This window comes from Chenopodium album, chromosome 3 (genome assembly GCF_948465745.1).
Source record: "Chenopodium album chromosome 3, dcCheAlbu1.1, whole genome shotgun sequence".
Classification (NCBI taxonomy): domain Eukaryota; kingdom Viridiplantae; phylum Streptophyta; class Magnoliopsida; order Caryophyllales; family Amaranthaceae; genus Chenopodium; species Chenopodium album.
In genome coordinates, this window is record NC_137836.1 from 32,756,552 (window position 1) to 32,775,617 (window position 19,066).

The window sequence follows — 19,066 nt, forward strand, 5'->3', positions numbered from 1 at the left end:
GCAACCCTTTACGGGTGCGGCCACTTTATTTTTTTAAAAAAAAACCTCGCATCCCGGACTTAAAAAAAAATTGACAGAAAATCGACGGAATATCGGCGTCACAGAAAAAATCCTGGCGCCAGACGATGAACCCTAGCGCCAGACGACAGCAATTGTCGCCTGACGCCAGACTGCCGCACCAGGCGCCAGTCATAAAATCGCGGCGCCAATTTTCTGAAAAGTATCTGGGAATATTTTGGTGTTTTTCGGAAAATTATCGACTTCCGTACTCAAAAAAATTTTCTGGGAATTTAAATTTTCAGTTTTCATTGCTTTAATAAATTAAATAATTTATTTTTTAAAAAAAAGCTAGAATTTCATTAATAAAATAAATTAACAATTACAGTATTGATGGAATTTAAATAAAGCTTAAATAAATTAACTTTGAATTCGAAACTAAGTCTAATAATTGAAAGTTAAGCAATGCTTTAATCTTTTTTCTCTTTCTTTTCTCTCTTCCAATTTTTATTTGCATCCTCTTCTTCTTCCATAACCTGAGCTAGTAGGCATCCTTTAGAGGACCTACATTCAATTTTGGAGTAAATAGTTTCTCCTTTAGCTAGGACCCCATGTTTCTTCTCTACCCAAGCCTTCTTCTCTGTAGTGTCAGCTTTTCTCTTTCCTTTATCCTTCGTAGAGCTTTTCTTCTTAGGCATTGTAGGTGTTTTGAACTCAACTCTTTCTCCTAAACGTTCCTTAACGTGAATCACTTTGTCACCTAGACGACTCTTCACATCAGTTTTACTCTGATTTTTCTTCATGTCCTTTGAAGGTTTCTTCAGAAGCCACTTCTTCACATCATTGGGCAAGGAAGGAGGAACATTTTGGGTAATCACTTCCCATAAAGGTCTAGCGCTCCAATAAGTATCAAATTTGTCTACTTCTTGAGAGACAAGAAATTCATAGGGACGACGAAGATCCCCGGAAGGAATTGTTTGAAGTAGGCCGTACTGTCTTTTTACCCTGCAGGGATAATAAAAAGTCATTCGGGACAAGTTTGGAAGAAGGCAGAAAGGTTGCTTGTTGACACCAACCATCTTTTCTATTTTCCACCAAGGGATGACCCACTTGATGGTAAAATTGCAAGAGCCGAAGACTTTCTTCCATTCATGGCGCCCCATCTTAGAGAAGCGTTTCTTCCTTCTCACAAAGCAGTTTGGAGTGTACTTTTCAATATTATTTGGAGGACTAATTAATTCTAGTCTTTCCATTAGCCACATCTGTAAATAAAAAAAAAAAAAAAAAATCAATGCAAATAAATTAATATTACTATACAAAAATATGTTTTTTATTTCTGTAATTAAAAATATTATTTTTTCTACCTGTAATAAAATTGGAGAGCCCCGAAAAGGCGCTTTTGGATTCTTCTTTAATTCATCAAGACTAAGCATAGTCTCTCCAACAATTAATGGCATTGGATTTCTCCCAGATTTAATCTGCTCCAAAACAGTTGATATGATTGCTTGACCCTCATTAGTTCTACCACTAGTAAGAAGATATTGATTAAGCATGCAAAAAAGAAAAGCCCTTCTTCTATAAACATGAAAAGACTCTGAATAAGGTCTATCAAAATAATGGCGAGCAAAATCTTTCAAATTAACTATGCTACCATCTACTATATTTATTAGATCTTTGTCTTTTAGGTTAAAGAAGCGCTCAAAATCCATATAATAATATTCATTTATTCTAGGGATTACTACTAGATCTAATGCAGGGAAGCCTAAGATAGCACCGAATTCTTCCGGCAAAGGGCTAATTTCGTCATACCCTAATCTAAAACAATGAGTATCTGACAGGGTAAAGTCGTATCCCCTAATCAAAAGTAAATACCTAAGTCCTCTAACTAAAGTAGATAGGGAAGTAGGGTCGAACTCCACAGGGAAACAAGTCTTTTTACTCCTAATTAATTATTATAATCTAAATTAATTATCTAAGTAACCAATATTTTTGGGAATAAATTCTATACTACGAAGAATAAGTTTAGGGAGAAAAACAATAATAAGAAGGCCTAGGGTCACAGGTTCACCAATAATTAATATTCCTGGATAAAACATAATAATTAATAATTAACATTGCACAAATAACATGATTAACAGGCTCTCGCAATTTATTAATCAACGTAGATCTAACAGGCTCTCGCAATTTACTAGATCTAAGTTCCTATTAAAAATAGCCTTTAATATTAAATTAACATATGCTCGATTCATCAATTCAATATTACTAAACATTCACAATCAAATTACATCTGCTCGATTCATAATCTAATTGCAAAGAATTAAAACAATTCAATAAGAAATTATCATGCAATACCAAAAATCAATAATAACAAATTATCCCTTCATATTAATTATGGATCCCCATAAACCCTAGAATTAAACTCTTCAGACATAATCGAAACTAAACTAATCAAAGAAATAGAGCAAGACATGATTAAAGTAATGAAAATGAACAACTAAGATTAAGAGAAGAGAAATCGTTACCAAAATAAATCTGAAATTAAGAGTATATTAAGAACAAAGGTTTTAGAGAGAGAAAATCTAAGAAACAATTAAGAGAGTCAAGAAAGAGTAAGAGAGAGAGAAAGAGAGAGAGAGAGAGAGAGAGAGAGAGAGAGAGAGAGATACTCAAAATCGTATTACGGAAGAGTATTTATACTCCGTACAAATCCTAAACTAAAACAAACTAAAACGACACTAAACGACTCCTAATAATTACACGCGCCCGATCGGGCGAGGCACCGCCCGATCGGGCGCGCCTTTTTGCTCTTCAGTACTAATCTCGCGCCCGGCCGGGCGCGTCACCGGGCGCCAACCTTAGCTTCTCCCGCCCGGCCAGGCGCGCCGCCGGGCGCCAGCCTCTTTGGCCGGGTGATAGAGGAATAAACTAGTCGTTAATTGCCTATCCCAAAATCAAACTCTATTTATAAAATCCTAAACCAACCTAAAACAAGTATAGGTAAGTATAGGGTCGAACCCAAAGGAGTTAGTTGGTGTTATCTTTAGCCTAAATCAAGCTATTTCGGAGATTGAAGTGAGAAAAATGGTTGGTGTTATGATAGCAAAATTAGACTAATCAAGTAATTCAATAAGGTAAATGCTAGGGATATTGGTTCCACATGCTAATTCAATAATCGTGCTAATCGACAATTTCTTCGTTTGATTCAAGTATTGCAAAGGACAAACAATAGTAGCAATCAAGAGAGTTCAAGAGCTATCTCCTAGAGGCCAAACTAGGGGTCACTATGAATGGCTAATCAAGGAAATTCACAATCAAACTCAATCAATTAAAGCAATTCTCAAATTGATTGGTCATGTCATTAAGAAATGCAATGCAATCTAGATTAATCTTATAAGTTGATCATTCCTAATCTAATTAATCACATGCAAAACTATGTCAACCAATTTAATTGCAACAATTCAATCAATCAAAGATCATCAACTAGCACAAATTATCAATCAAGCATGCTTCCCCTTCTCCCTAGCAACTAATCTACTCACTAATCATGGTGTAACTCAAGAACAAATCACTAGAATTAGCATTAATCATCATTCTAAATCAAAATCAAGAGAAAGCAATTTCAACTACAATATCCAATTCAAATCCAAGCTATACTAACAATCAAAGATGAAACTAAATCAATCAAGTAAGAGATGAACTAGAAGAAGAAAATCTTACTAACATTAATGATTGAAAATGAAGAAATCCAAGCTCAATTAATCCAATGTTGAAATACAAATCCAATACCAAGAACTTCTCTCTAACTTCTCTCTCTAAAATTAAGCTAATGAAAAATTATCTAAAAGTTATCTTCAAAAAAGGAATTACAAGTGTATTTATAGGCAAAGAAGAAAAACGGGATTCCCGCGCCCTCTCCAATAAACCCTGCACCCGCGGAAAAATAGGTACGGAACCCATTAAAAATTCTGCGGGCTTCCTGGGCAACACCCGCGCCTGCGGGTCTTCTAGCCCGTGCCCGCGGCAAAAGCGCGGCGAATCCCTTGCTCCCAAAGGGTGATGAGAGGGTCGCGGTCTCTCTGGTACGAGCGGGCTCTCCAATCTACCCGCGCCCGCGGCAAGCCCGCGGCCAGACCGCGGAGAGTTCCTTGTCGAAAGCTGCCACTTTTGTGCATATGTGCCCGCGCCCGTGGCCTTCATACCCACGCCCGCAGCAGACTGGCAGGGATTGATGCCCTCTCTGAGCCCTCTCCGAGGCGATTATTTCCTCCTTGCTTAGTCAATATAGCCCATCTTGATTCCCTTGCAGAGACAAATCCTATGTACCTACAAAAACAAACAACGAAAAGGAATAAAAGGGAAAAAGAACCAAATAAAAGGGAAACACGAGGAAAACACGAAAAACACAAGGAAAGAAATAAAGAAAGGGATTAAAGGGAAAAGGATTAAAAATAAGATAAGAAAGCATAAAAGGAAGATGAAATCATCCTAAAAGACTACCCTATGAGTGCCATAAATGACACTGATCACCGGGCGGTCTCTTGGGCCACTAATTGGACTACGATTGGGCTCCAATTCTTCGGGCCAATCTGGGTTTCCTCTTCCGGTCTTTAATACTCGGTCCAAATGCCCCGGTATCACCTATACCGAGCCCTTAATCACCGGTTCGATGGCTCTAACCGGTCCTGGGCTATAAAATCTGGTCGTGCTTCTCCAGTGCTCATGATTGCTCCAAAATATCTCCGGAAAATACTCCAAAAGTGTAAATCCCTGCAAAAGTCAACCAAATCTACGAAAACACTAGAAAACACCAATTAATAATAAAAGTGGCTCTAAAGAGCCAAAAAACTACTAATTATGACCAAGGGATGGGGGTAAAATACTATATAAAATAGACACATCAGTATCCACATCCCAGTATTCTAGGGCGGTATGAATAAAGTCTACATCAAGATTTACCCCTTTGACACCATAAATACCCCCCATATGAAAAACATCTAACACTTTTCTCTCCTTGGCAGTTAGAGACCGACACAATTCATGAGTGAAGTTGGTAAAACTTTTAGAGACTAGAGACATGATTATTATTTTTTCAAAATCTAAGGATATATTTAATCTGCTGAAATTATGAAGAAAATCGGCTGGGCAGGGGGCTATTTATGCACAAAATCGGCGCAGTTTTAATCCGGAAAGGATTCGAAGTCAGCGCTCATCAGCGCCAGACACCAGACATTGGCGCCAGACGCCAGAGCCTGGTGCCAAGCGCCAGGCGCTAACCCTTAGCCTGACGCTAACCACAAACGCGTGGCACCAGGTGGCGCTGACGTATATAACATATGAGCTTTTCAAAACCGTGTTTTTTTGGCCTGATTTGAGTCTGACCAATGACTTTACAGTTTTTTATTCTTTCGGCTATTTCACCAAATGCCACTGAGTAATTTAAAAATTCACCAAATGCCATCGGGTTTTTCAAAATTCACCAAATGCAACTGACAAACATTATATTGTCATGGCGTGCCATTAATGATGTATGGCCGTTAATTTTCCGTTACTACAATTCTTAATTTACCAAATGCCACTGACTACTTTTGATTTTTCATGAAATGCCATTATTTATATAAATTATTACACAATATAACTATGACCTAATGAGTTATAACGACCAGTTAGTTTCAACTTTTTTGAATTTATTTGGGTAAACTAGCGGTTACACCCAATTTGTTGTATAAATTTGATACTTAGAACACACATAGTAAGTAGCCCACTATTTTCATAATCATGAGTATTGCCCGTTACAAAAACTCTTTTGTAACGAATTTAATTGTGCCCGTTACAAATGAGGTTTTCTCTACTAGTGCACCAACAAAAAATTCTCAATTCTGTTTTTAAATTAGGTGTACTGATGTGTGTAATGGTTGTGACCGTAATGTTAAAGTAAACTATTGTAATTGCAATTAAATTGAATAAAGTGGGAAATTGAACATTCATTTAAGCATAATTGCTTAATGTTTAAATCAAGTGCTGGAAAAATTGCTTTATCGTTTACATCAAAATGCCCAAAACATAACAGAGAATCTGTCCATAAAAAAAATACCAAAAAACACAGCACACTGTTTGTTGGGGATTTTGTGTTCAAACAAGGGTCACAAAGAAAGCAAACAAAATTAACGAAAAATATATATATAAATCATTTATATAATTAATGGCATTTCATGAAAATTCAAAAGTAGTCAGTGGCATTTGGTGAATTAAGAATTGTAGTAACGGAAAGTTAACGGCCATACCTCATTAATGGCACGCCATAATAATATTATGTTTCTTAGTGGCATTTGGTGAATTTTGAAAAACCTGATGGCATTTGGTGAATTTTTAAAGTAGTCAGTGGCATTTGGTGAAATAACCATTTAATATTCTTTTTATACTTTTTTTCTAAATTATTTTTTCCTTCTTCTTAATTAATATATATAACCAGTATATTAATTATATTATTTTTTGGATTCTATCTAGACTTAACTTTTAAAGTTTTTTAAAAATCCAATATTTTTACTCTTATTTTTTTAATTTTTTCTTTTGGGGGAGAAAGTCGGATACCCTCCATCAATAATAAAAATGACAGAATTTTTGCGCAAAATTAATTATCACAATTCTTTGCACACACAAACATGCACATAAAAATTAAAAAATGAAAAAATGATAAATAATAATAACTAAATATTAAATAAACTCATAATAGTATGGATATACAAATATGTTTAAAATAATGAGTCTAGATAAAGGCAAACTTCTATACAAAGTCAAAAAAATAAAAAAGCACAGGAATAAACTATGGTGTCGGGGGACGTACACCCATCATGTCATAAAACTGCGTCGTACGAGGAGTAACCTCTCCACTAGCTCCAACTCCAGCTCCAGTCTCCTCGGGGGGTGGAAAACTCAGCACAGGACCTGTCCACCCAAGATCAACCTGAGGCTGAGGCTGTGGAGGCTGTTGCGATGACGAGCCGACCTCGTACATCCCACCACCTCTAAGAGCCGAGGTAGCCTCTCCCTGGCCTACCGGCGCAGCATTTGCACCCTTAGATGAAGAGCCTAACCCCTCCACCGCCTTAGTGCGGGCAGCCTCAGAACGACCACCCCGACCGCCAGAACCCGTGCAGCGATGTCTCGAGCTAGACCTCGCCGGCTCTCTCCGCACCTCAGGTCTCGTACGAGTACGAGAAGGAATGGGCTGACCCTACAAAAGAAATTAAATCAGAAACAAGAAAAATAGAAACAGTAATGCAAAAATAAGAAGGGAAACTACCTCCTGAACGGCGTCATCGCGACGACATGTAGCCACGTTCCTCATCCGAACGAGCTGGCTCTAGAAGGCATCTATGCACCGTTCCATCACCGTGACCACCTCGCGCGAGAACTGTCAAGGAAATAAAGTCAGTAATGATGCATAAAATATATGGACAAAAGTTGCAAATAAATAAGCTTACCCAAGTCTGGTGACGAGGGATCGACCGCTCCACGAAGCGCTCACCCTCATGAGCTGGAGGAATCATCTCCTCGATCGGCCCGTATGTCCCCTGGTAATGGATAGACATATGAGGTGGCACGAACTCAGTAGGTCCAGCCTGACAAAAGCAAATCAAAGTCAGTAAAACATTACTTGGGGGCTACTTAACGAAAGGTAAAAGCAGAAAATCATACCGCCACCTCCTCAACCAGTACAGGGACCGGAGCTAACAACGGCAGCAGCTCCTCCTCATAGCACCGCCCAGGGATCGTATAAGATCGCCAAGGGGTACCATCTCTCTCTGACATGGTCACCAACCTCGCGGCGTTGAACATGTGACGCGGTGGAGGAGCTGAAACGACAAAAGTGTCTGAGGAATGCTGAATAGAAACCCTCTCTCCAAGATACGCGATCGATCCATATGTCCCTAAGAAGTAGCGACACTCAGCAGTATACTGCGCGGCTAACCCAGGGACAACCAAGCCAACCCACGGCCGGTACAGCACGTAAGGCTCCTGCAAAGAATGCTTGTCAGATAAGAATCCATCGAAGGTAATGCGAAAGTGTTTAAATATATAAAAGAAACATACCGAGATGATCCAATCTCGGACATAAGCAGTAGACATCCCAGCACGGCGGCTTCCCCAGGAGGCACTCACTGGAAACCTGCGCGACGACGGTCTCGCCGGCGCAACCAAGGGAAAGTACTCGTAAAACCAGATCTACAAAAGGTAAAAATTATCAGCAAGTGCTAATCGAAGCTTAGAGTTAAACTTTAAGGGAGATAAAGTATACCTCTACGACCCTCCAAAAGCCGGATAGAGCGACGTTCCCCGTGAAGGACCGGTGTCGACACAAGTCTCGTAACGCTCGAATGAAGTCAGCATAGGCCAAGCTGGCCCAGTCATAAGTCCCGATTAAATGTAGATCACGGACTGCAGGTAGGTAGTAAAGCAACACTCTACCTAGCCGCATGATACTATGTTCGCAAAAAAAAAAAAAAACAAAGTACGTAGTACTAAAACATAGCACAAATTCAAATTAAGAATATACGGCATTTTTCAAGCATTCAAAAAATTTCTTGCAATACTATAGTAATTATTGTGACAAATTGGACAAGAATTGCTAGCAAAAACATCAAGAACAAGCCACATTGTCTTCCCGACCTTAAGAGGTCCAACAATGGTGATTTGTTCATTTCTTCACCAAATTGAGACAAACAAGTCTCAAATTACTCCCAAGGCAATATATAAACATAATCAAGCAATTTCATGGCATAATATTTGACAAACAAAGTGAATTAAGCAATTTAAGTTTTGAATTTTCAAGAAATTCATGGAAACCGGAGTGAGTTTGAAGAAAACTTACATAGATCGGGAAAATGGATGGAATAAGTTTTGATTTACAACAAATTTGAGCAAATTCGGTTGAGAAACGAGCAAGAACGAGCAAATTGAAGTTCTGAGCGAATTCTCGAGCAAAAAACGAGCAGCAGCAACGAAAATGAAGAAGAAAGGGGTATTTATGGAAAACCCGACTCTAGCGTCAAGCGACAGGCCTTGGTGCCAGACGTTAAAGCTTAGCGCCTGGCGCTAGTGCTAGCGTATGGCGCTAGAGCCAAATATGCGGCGCTAGCATTATATCAGCGGCGACAAACTGTCCAGCCACTCAGTGCAGTTGTTCCAACCTCTTGAAATATTTTTTGGGTTCCTTGGTACGCAAGTTAGCCCCTCTAAGCAATTTGACATGATTTAGTAATCGGCTTGATTACAATTACATAAAGTGATCGACCTGATGAATGATCGTCTCACTTAGCTTAAAGCGCCTAAGCATTGGCTTATCGCAAGGCACCGACATATTGGTTCATTCAGCAAAAAGCACCGACATACAGGTTCAAAATTCAGCAAAAGGCATCGACATACAGGTTCAAAAGCAGCAAAAGCGCCGACGTACAGGCATAGCGGAAGCAAAGTTCAAGCGAGCTTTTAAAAGATCGACAAGCGTGGGTCTTCGGTAATTTTCCTCAAAATATTATCGCAACAAATGAATATAGCTTCAAGCGAGGATATCTTCGGCAGCGTTCCCTAGCTTGCGGAGAGTTTTCACAAACAACTGAAGGTGATTTCAAGCGAAGTTGTCTTCTATCGTGTTCCCTGGCTTGCGTAAGATGGTCACAAAGTACTAGAAGGTGGTTTCAAGCGAAGCAATCTTCGATGGGGTTTCTCTAGCTTGCATAAGTCTATCATGGCGGAATTGGAGGTAGTTACAAGCGTAGCAGTCTTCAGGCGGCATTCTCTAGCTTGCAGGAGGTCGTCAAAAATACAAAAATACAGAAATATAATAGTACGGCAGCAAATCGATTACTTTCAGAGACGTGTGCTCGACGGTGCAAGATACGCGTTTCTTAACTCTTTTATCTGTTTAACTAACGCTAGTTTGCAGGTATCGACATTACAAGAGTGATTTAGGATCACAGAACGTTCTGAATCATTCTCCGTCCCTATCGATACTTTGACTTTTGTATTCGAAACTTGTGTTTCTCCAAACTCAGTCAAAGTGGGGGCTTCTGTAGACACCCATTTGTGTCTCCCCAAAACCAAACCCGGTGAAAGTACCTTTCACGTCGAATCATAATCGAATGAAGTGAAAGTGTGGAAAATCTAGTGTTACGGATAGTTTTATTTTCTTTTCTTGTTTTTGAAAACCTATTTTAAGAAAACAGTCAATCCAGTTTGGTTGGTCCATAGTATGGGTCCAATAAATGTTGTAGTTGGATGGGGCTTGAAAAGAGCTTTCCAACGATATATTATAAGCCCAATTCCGATGAGTAATGAGGAAGTTATGGCCAAATTACTAAACTGAGCCCGGTTTGAGCCTTATATGCGGCCCAATGATCTAGAGGAGGGCCTAATATGGATTTATCATTCCTAATGCAATTAGGAATGGTTTTAGTCTTTTAGATTCTTCTAGAAGGTTCTTTTCATTCCGAATTCAATTAGCATTGATAAATTGACTTTTGTTGACTTTTTACAGTTTTAATCAGAATAAAAGAGTGTTTTTAAGGAAAATACGATTTTTCCCTTCTGTACGGCTAAATTTTTTCTGAATTTAGAAAACGCGTGAAAAATTTATTAGCGCCTAACGCCAGACATTAGTGCCTGGCGCTAATGTTCAAAGCCTGGCGCCTGGCGCTAATATTCAGCGCCTGGCGCTAACTTATTTTTTCCTCGTCGAAACTCTGATTCGTTTTTCTATCTTTTTGGTTGATTTTCTCTATAAATAGCCTCCTAAAATCTCCGTTTTTCATCACCATATTATCACCAACAATCATCAATTCTCTCTAATTCTCTTATATTCTCTAGTTTTCGTATTCTCTCTAGTTTTTTAAGAATTCTTTTCTCTCTAATTTTATACACAAAATTCCGCATTCACAAGACCAATAAACACCTAGCATCGTTCGAAGTTGCCTTCGCCCTAGACGTGAAAGATTTTAATTTATGAGGGTTTGGTTTCTAATCTCTATTTCAATTATTTAATTTAATTGTTTATTATTTTCCTTGAAGTTACTAATGCGTGTATTTTGTTATTAGAAAGAGGTACGAGGCATCCAAGTAAGTGCTTTAATGGTTTTTATTGATATTATGATGTAGAAATCATGCTTAGGTTGTATTATGATTCCTAGCGTCATGTTAGGGTATTTTGATCTTCCTAGTATCATGTGTAGGGTAACAACTAAAAAATCCTAATATCAAGTATGATTAAAAGTATGATGCTTTTTATGTTTCTTCCTAATATTTATGATGTTAGTATCATGTTAGGGCTAAAGCTTTGATTTTTAATGTTTAGTGACATGATAGGGTTTGTTATTTATCTTGTTAGTATCATGCCTAGGATCTTGCTATTATTATGCTTTAACATGATTATTTTAATTATTATAATTGTTATGATTATTATTGTTATGATTATTATTACGTTGCTTGATTATATTTATTGTTATTTCTTGCTCACGCCTTTTATGCATGTTTAAAGGGAATTTGTACTTGTAATCACACTTAATAAGATAATTAATAATCTTGTTTAGGGTTAATGTGATTATAATTCAAGTGATCGCCAATAATAGTTTTATTTGTGTATTAATATTCAACCAACATAGATAAACAGGTTTAGGGATAATCCTATTGATTGCATGTTAGTCAGAAAGCGCACATGAATACGATCAAAATAATTATTAGGGCAGGTTCAATCTCTTTTAGGTTGGATTTGTACCTTCATCCCCGAACTACCAGTCATGATTCCAGACCTATTGGAGTTGACGATCTCCTAGATCGTTAAGGGGTATAACCTTCACCTCGTGAACGGTTTACAAGTTCCTAAAACTTGTTGGCGACTCTTTTGCTCTATCTTCTTTCTCTTTGGACGCCACCGTACTTTAGTGTATGATCACAGTGGGGTTCAAGCTAGGGATAATGCTTGAAATATTTTCTACACTTACCAACCTTCCTTCTTGCCCTATCTCACTTCCATATATCCTCAAAGTTCCACCAATTGAGGGGCCCCTAATCTCTTTAGCTCCCCATTATCCCTCTTTTGAATTCAATGATGTGATTACACCTCCAAAAATGCAACAAAATGAGTTTACTCCTTTTTCTCTTCCTAGTTCTAAATTTGATTTTTCTAATTCTTATTTTATTGATTTTTCTTTTGATTCTTTTGCTTTTTCTTTTCTCCCTTCTCCCAAGCATAAAGTCTCCTTGTACTTTATGTTTGTTTTTCATATGAGCATCGCATATGCTCTATTTCTTGATATGTTTGCCGGTGCATATGACAAACTTTTGCGTTCTTTGTCGGGTTATTTACTAGATTGGTCATGCTTGGACGTTAAGCAAGCCTTTCCCGGGAAGTAACCCGTGTTTTATTGCTTTCTTTTTCTTTCTTTTACGTTTCTCATTTTTGTTTACTCTCTTGTCCATGTGTATAGGTACTTGATGCATATACTCATGTGCAAGGATTTTGGATTGAGATTCTTGAGAAGAAGCACACCAATGATTGCTTGCATTTGGAAAAGCAACAAAGACGAGGAATTAGATGAAAATGTGGACAATGTGCTCAATTGCAGGCTTCAACACCCACCTCACATTTGGTTTACTCTTTCCTTCTTCCCTCATCTTAAATTTGCTTCTTAAATGCATGTGGATTGAATGAATTATGATTTGTTGTGTGGATGTGTTTTCTTTCTTCCACTCCCTCCCACCCCTTCTTGCCTTTATTTTGAGCATTGAGGACAATGCTCCATTCTAGCTTGGGGGAGTAGCTATTCGCTAGCTTGGGGGGTTATCTATATCTCTTGGTGGTTTCTTAATTCGCTAGCTTGGGGGGTTATCTATATCTCTTGGTGGTTTCTTAATCCATAGTCTCATGATTGCTTGATTTATTTCTCCCATACTTGCCAAAGTCTATTATTGAGATTGGTTTTCTATGTTTGGATGGCCATGAGCGCCTTATTGAGTTGACTTTTGGTATATGTAGTTTTGATTGATCATGCTTTCATATTGCACAATTGTATATGCATTCTTGAGTATTGTTGTTTTGTGAATATTTGTGTGTATAGTGTCTTTCCATGGCATTCAAGGCAAGGTTTCAAAATATTTCGTTTCAAATTATGACATAATTGGGCTTTAGCACCTAGAATACTCTCTTCCCTAGTTGTTAGAGGTGTTCATGCACTTGGATGTCGGGGTTGGTTCATACATATATAATTGCCAAGGTAGTATAACTTAAGGGCTATGAGACCTTAGCTCACTCGATTTTGTGGTAAGATGGTTGTCGCTCTCTAGCTAGTTGAAGGTTATTTTTGCTATTCCACTACCGTCATTCTTGTGAGGATGTGTCTATATTGTTCTAGCCTTCTACATTTCTTGCATGTGTGGCGTTTGAATCCTTGGCATTGCTAGCTCATATCGAGAATTTGGCTTGATCCTACCCGAGATCGAGACCGAACCAACCTAGGGGAAGACGAAGGCAATTAGGATTTTTGTTTTGTTTTATTATTTTCTATTCTTTTATTTTTCTTTTGCATTGGCTCATTTAGTAACCCAATTTGAGCCTTTTTTCCCTTCTTTGGCATAACCACATTACAAACCAATGGACCTTTGCTTTATTTTCACCTTTATTAGTTTTTGTGAAGCATTCTTGGGACTCGATTTGTATTTTTGGTTAATAAAAGAGAGAAAAAGGATGAAAAAGGAGTGAAAAACTCAAATTTTGGTACTTGTGATTATCTTTGTTATGTTGAATGGTTTGAGAAAATGAGAAAAAAAGAAAGGAAATGAAAGAAAAAGCCGCTCAAAGTTAAAAGAGGTGAGAGCAAAGAATAAAAAGAAATGAAAAAAAAAAGAGAAAAGAAAAAAAATATTGAGAAAATACAAAAATATTTTTTGTTTGGTTGAAAAAGAATAAGCTTGGGGGAGGAGTTGCTTTGTGATATATTGCTAGAATTTTTTATTTGAAAGTTGGTATTTTATTGAGTTTGAATTGAGGAATGATCAACCTTGCTTCACTTCTAAGTTTACCACCAATTTCAAAATTTATTTCCACGCCCTTTACCCTAGCCTAAACGTTTCAACCCTTTTAAGACCTTTTGACCTTAGTAAGGTTTAGTTACTACCGGTGAAGGGTAATCAAGCCAAGCCTATTGAGCGAGCTATCAATGCCAAGATGTCGGGTAGCCTAAATGTTTTTCATTGCTTATTTCTTCTGGTTCCTTCGAGGAATCTCGAGATATCACCTTAAAAGTGGAAGCAAAACTAGAGAGGATGCGGAAGTTTGGTTGGAGATAAGGAGGAATGTAACTCCCTCTAAGTTCTCTACCCTTTGCATGCTTTATGTGTGTACCAACCTTAGCTATTTTTTTGCTTGGCTACCTTTAATGTCTAGAAAGGATTGTATTCTTGTGCACTTAGCCCGTTGTTTGTGTTTGGTTTGAAATGTCAAAACTCGAGTTTTCTTGATTTCACCTTTGCTTTGAATGTTATGTATTGTCAAGAGTTGTGGGTTAAACCTCTTAGGAAACCCTCGCGAGAGCTTACTCGCCCTCTTTGGCAACATGGGGGTTTAAAGGGCTTGATGCATACGCTAAATGCATCCGTGATTCCTACGGCAGTGAGTTTGTGTACATTCTTTCTCTTTGTTTCTATTTTGTTTCTTTTGCTTTCAATAATTCCATCTTATTCTCCTTTGCCTTAGCCTTGCTCGAGGACGAGCAAAGGTTTAGCTTGGGGGATTTGATAAGTGACTTTTATGTCACTTTTAAGGTGTTTATGGAGTAGTTTTCCGGCTTATTTTCAAATAATTTAGCTCATTTTATCCTTTATTTCTATTATTTTCTTATTCTCGTCTTTTATCTTTATTTTGAGTATATTTTTAGTTTTTAATTGTTTTTAGTTTATTTTCGTATTTTTAGTTAATAATTCCTAGTTTCTCTCTTTTTATTTATTTTCTTTTAGTTTCTAGTTTGTTTTCTTTATTTTATGTTATTTCATTTAATTTTATTATTTCTTTGGTTTTAGTATTTTATTTTACTTTATTTATCTTATTTTATTTTATCTTTTGATAATCCCCTCGTGTTTGGTTTTTGGTTGTAGGTGTGTTTGGGTTGACACTCGATTTCCATGTTCAAATCAAGTTCGAAATTCCGGGTTTGAGTCAAATGTGTCCAAGCCAAGCATCATGGCTGCTGCCCCAAGCTACTCAATTTGCTAGCCCCTTATCCTTCACCCCGCCACACCATATCCTACACCACTCAATCCCTTGCTCCCCCCAACAACACCAACAACACCAACTGCAACAGCAACAGCAACAAACAAAACAACACCAGCACCTCACTTCCCCTGCCCTCACACAACAAAACCAAACAACACCAACCTGCCAAACCCCAACATCTCAAACCAAAATTGTCACGCCATACAACCATACCTCCCACCACTTCGCAGCCCCCTACTTCACCCTTGCCTGCCACCAAAACCACTACAGCCACCACACCACCCCCTGCTTCGCAGCCAATAAATTGTTACAACCACCACCACCTCCAATCAACCCACGCATCCACCACGCCAACAATTTGCAGCCAGCCACATCAACCCAAACCACCAGCAATCACAACCGCATCAATCAAACCACCAATTAGCAATCGCAGCAACTCACAACACTTCAACTCCCTGCACCCGCAATACACCTGCAACTCCAACCAGCCATGCTACCAGCTCACTTCACTGCACTCCTTCCCTACAATTCCCAGCCACCGCAATTGCGCCCAAATCAACACCATCAATTTGCACAAGCATCAGCCAAATTCAAAGCAATTCAAGTTCATTTGGGTTCGAGAAAACCGCATAGGAGTTCGGTTGAAGAGCCAGTCAGAAACTTTCGAAGTTTTCTAAATTGAAGAGGTGTGGTCGAACACACCCATGGTTTAACTGAACCAACCCCGTAGTTCGGCCACACCAGCCCATGGTTCGACCAAACCATTTCACGAGCTTTGTGCGTGATAATTAATGAGATCAAACGATGAAGCTTGGTGATTACCGTTGATCTTCAATTTGGGATGATGATGCCCGTTGATGATGGTGTAATGCGGTGGTGATGAAGATCATAGAGCAGCCAAAATATCGAAGAAGAGGGGGAAAAGGGTCTGATGTGTTTTGTGGATTTATTTTTCCTTTTTCTTTTATTTTTATTTCTTTTCCTTTCCCTTTTCTTATTTCTTTCTTTAGTTTTATTTTATTTCTTTTTATTTCCTTTTCTTTCTTTACTTATTTTCCTTCTTTTATTTTTCTTATTTTGGCTAGCTTAGTATAAATACCCAATTTTGGGGTAATTAGAATTAACAAGGAACAAAAAACAATTAACAATTATTCAATTCTCTAATTAGTTTTTAGGAGAGCTTCTCTCTCTAGGTTTAGGTTAGGATTAGGATAGTTTAGAGAGAGAAAGTAAGGGTTTCACCATTGTTGAGTTTGGATTTTGAAGAAGAAATTGATCATCTGTTCTATAGACTTTAATCTTCAACCAATGAGAATCTCTAACTCTCTCTCCTCTATTTTTATTGCTTTCTTTTGATTATTATTTTAGTTGTTGGTATTGCTTGTTAATCATGTTTATTCTTGATTATTTGTTAATTAATCTTGTTATTAGCATGATTAGTGAGTAATTTCCCCATTAAGGGGATGATTGTGGTGTAGTTAGACCTTAAGCATGTTCTAGGGTTTAGAATGGATTTATTTGTGATTAAAGTCTTTATATGCTTGATATTCTTTAATCTTCTTGCAAGTGCACATTGTGGGTTGATTAAAGGTGAATCTTTGCTAACAAGGAACGGAAGTTGACTTAGCTAGGGTTCATTATTATCGATTGTTATTTAATAGTACCTCCTAGTATATGGTTCTAATGTGGAAGCATAGAGGCTATGTTAGGAGAAGCCAATTGACCCCGGAAGGCGGCTAGATTGGATCCTTTACTTCGATATTCAAGCATGTTTAGTTCATAAATAATTCAATTTCTATGCCTTTGTTTATGTTCAAGTGAATGTTATACCTAAACCATTTCTCTTAGTGTTTTATTTCTTGTTTTAGAATCTTTAGACTTTAGTTTGTTTATATCCTATTCCGGACTAGCTTAATTGTCGATAACATTTGGTGGTGTTTATTCGTTCCCTGTGGTTCGACCCCTATGCTTGCCTTATACTCGTATTAGGTTTGTTTAGGTTGTATAAATTGTATTTGATCTAGGGATAGACAATTGACGACGTGTTTACTCCCTGGTCAGTTTTCTCCATGTTGTGCATGTTATAGTTCATCTTGAACTGATCATAGCCTTTGTGCAGCGAGTGGAGAATGATGTCAATTGCCATCTTGATTGAATACCCCGCATCAAGTCTTCCCATGTTCTCAAACAATCCTATCATTTTGAGTACATGTGGGCTGACTGGCTCTCCTTTCTTAAGCTTGCTCTTAAGGATCTGCTTATGGGTTTCAAACCTTTCAGTTCGGGCCTGCTCTTGGAACATATTCTGCAGTTCAGAAATGATCTAAAAATTTGTCTCCTTCTCAAAGAAAGTCTTTTGAAGCTCTGGAGACATTGTGGCCAATATGATGCATTTGACATCTCGATTGGCACTTTGCCATCGATTTAGGGAAGCCTGAGTCACCTCCTCATTGGGAGCCTCGAGCATTTCCTCATCAAGGACATATTCCTTTTGCTCTTGCATGAGAACAATTCGCAAGTTCCTTTGCCAATCAAGAAAATTTGGCCCACTCAACTTCTCCTTGTCGAGAATTGAGCGTAACGAGAATTGGCTGTTTGAGTTATTTGAAGACATGATTCTACAATTGAAAGAATTTGAAATGAAAAATCATTCATAATACTTAAATAAGATTGAACTCATGCATTTTAATCAAACTTATTTAAAAAGTCTTATTCACACATTTAAAAGTTGTCCCCATTTTGGGTGAGAATAAGTCGATTCCAAGATCCGAAGAAACAAAAAGTGGTTAAGCATGCTTTGGCTTGTCTTAACACTCAATCTTCTAAGGTAAGCAACGCTTTGCTAATGGCTCCAAGCCACTCTTGGTTGAATAAATCGTCGCATCTAATGCTCTCTCAACAATTTATTCACTTTGCCACGACATGTTAGGACTCCATCACTCATATCGTTGAGTACAACCAAAACCAACTTGCATACCTAGTATGCCTTACGTTCCTTGGAGAGGTAGTGATGCCTCGCTTTGGCATAGCCCACCACTACCCTCGTTCGGTTGGTAAGTGTTATTTTGGAATGGCAAGTTTTACTCAATATTTAGGGACCTAGGGTTTCTATGTTGGTTGATTTAAGTGAACTTAATTAATCATCACAACATTCGAAATCCTAAACATGCATCTAATCGTATAATTCATATACATAAACATATATATATATATATATATATATATATATATATATATATATATATATATATATATATATATATATATATAGAAAAACATAAATATAGATGCATTTGGAAACTAGCATGACCCCTTGAGATCTTCAAATCTTCAAAAGGTCTTCATTTGCAACTTCATGGCTTCGTCTTCCAAGAACCTTCATCTTCAAGACTTGACCATAATTAAATGCAACTACTAGTATCTACGATTAGGACTAATCTATATATTAAGGTACACAAATACTCAACGGTACGCAGACCGTATTTAGATTTACAAAAATACATCACGGATCGCGGTCCTTATTTTCTATCCTAATCGGGCCCCACTAGTTGCCAATTTATAAAACCTGAGAGAGAATATCCATTTCATTCACCCATTCACTATTTGTGAATGGCCCATGCATTTTACAACGATAAACAAGTAACAATGCATAAACACGCGAGAACTAGTAACTAATCTAGGTGGTTAATCCAATTAACACGCCTAATCAAAACTAGCCAAAGTTGTTTTAACCGGTTATGTAAATAAGCGCAATTAATATTTGAAGCTCCCACTAAATTCCGCATCCAACTCAATTAATCCAATTAATTA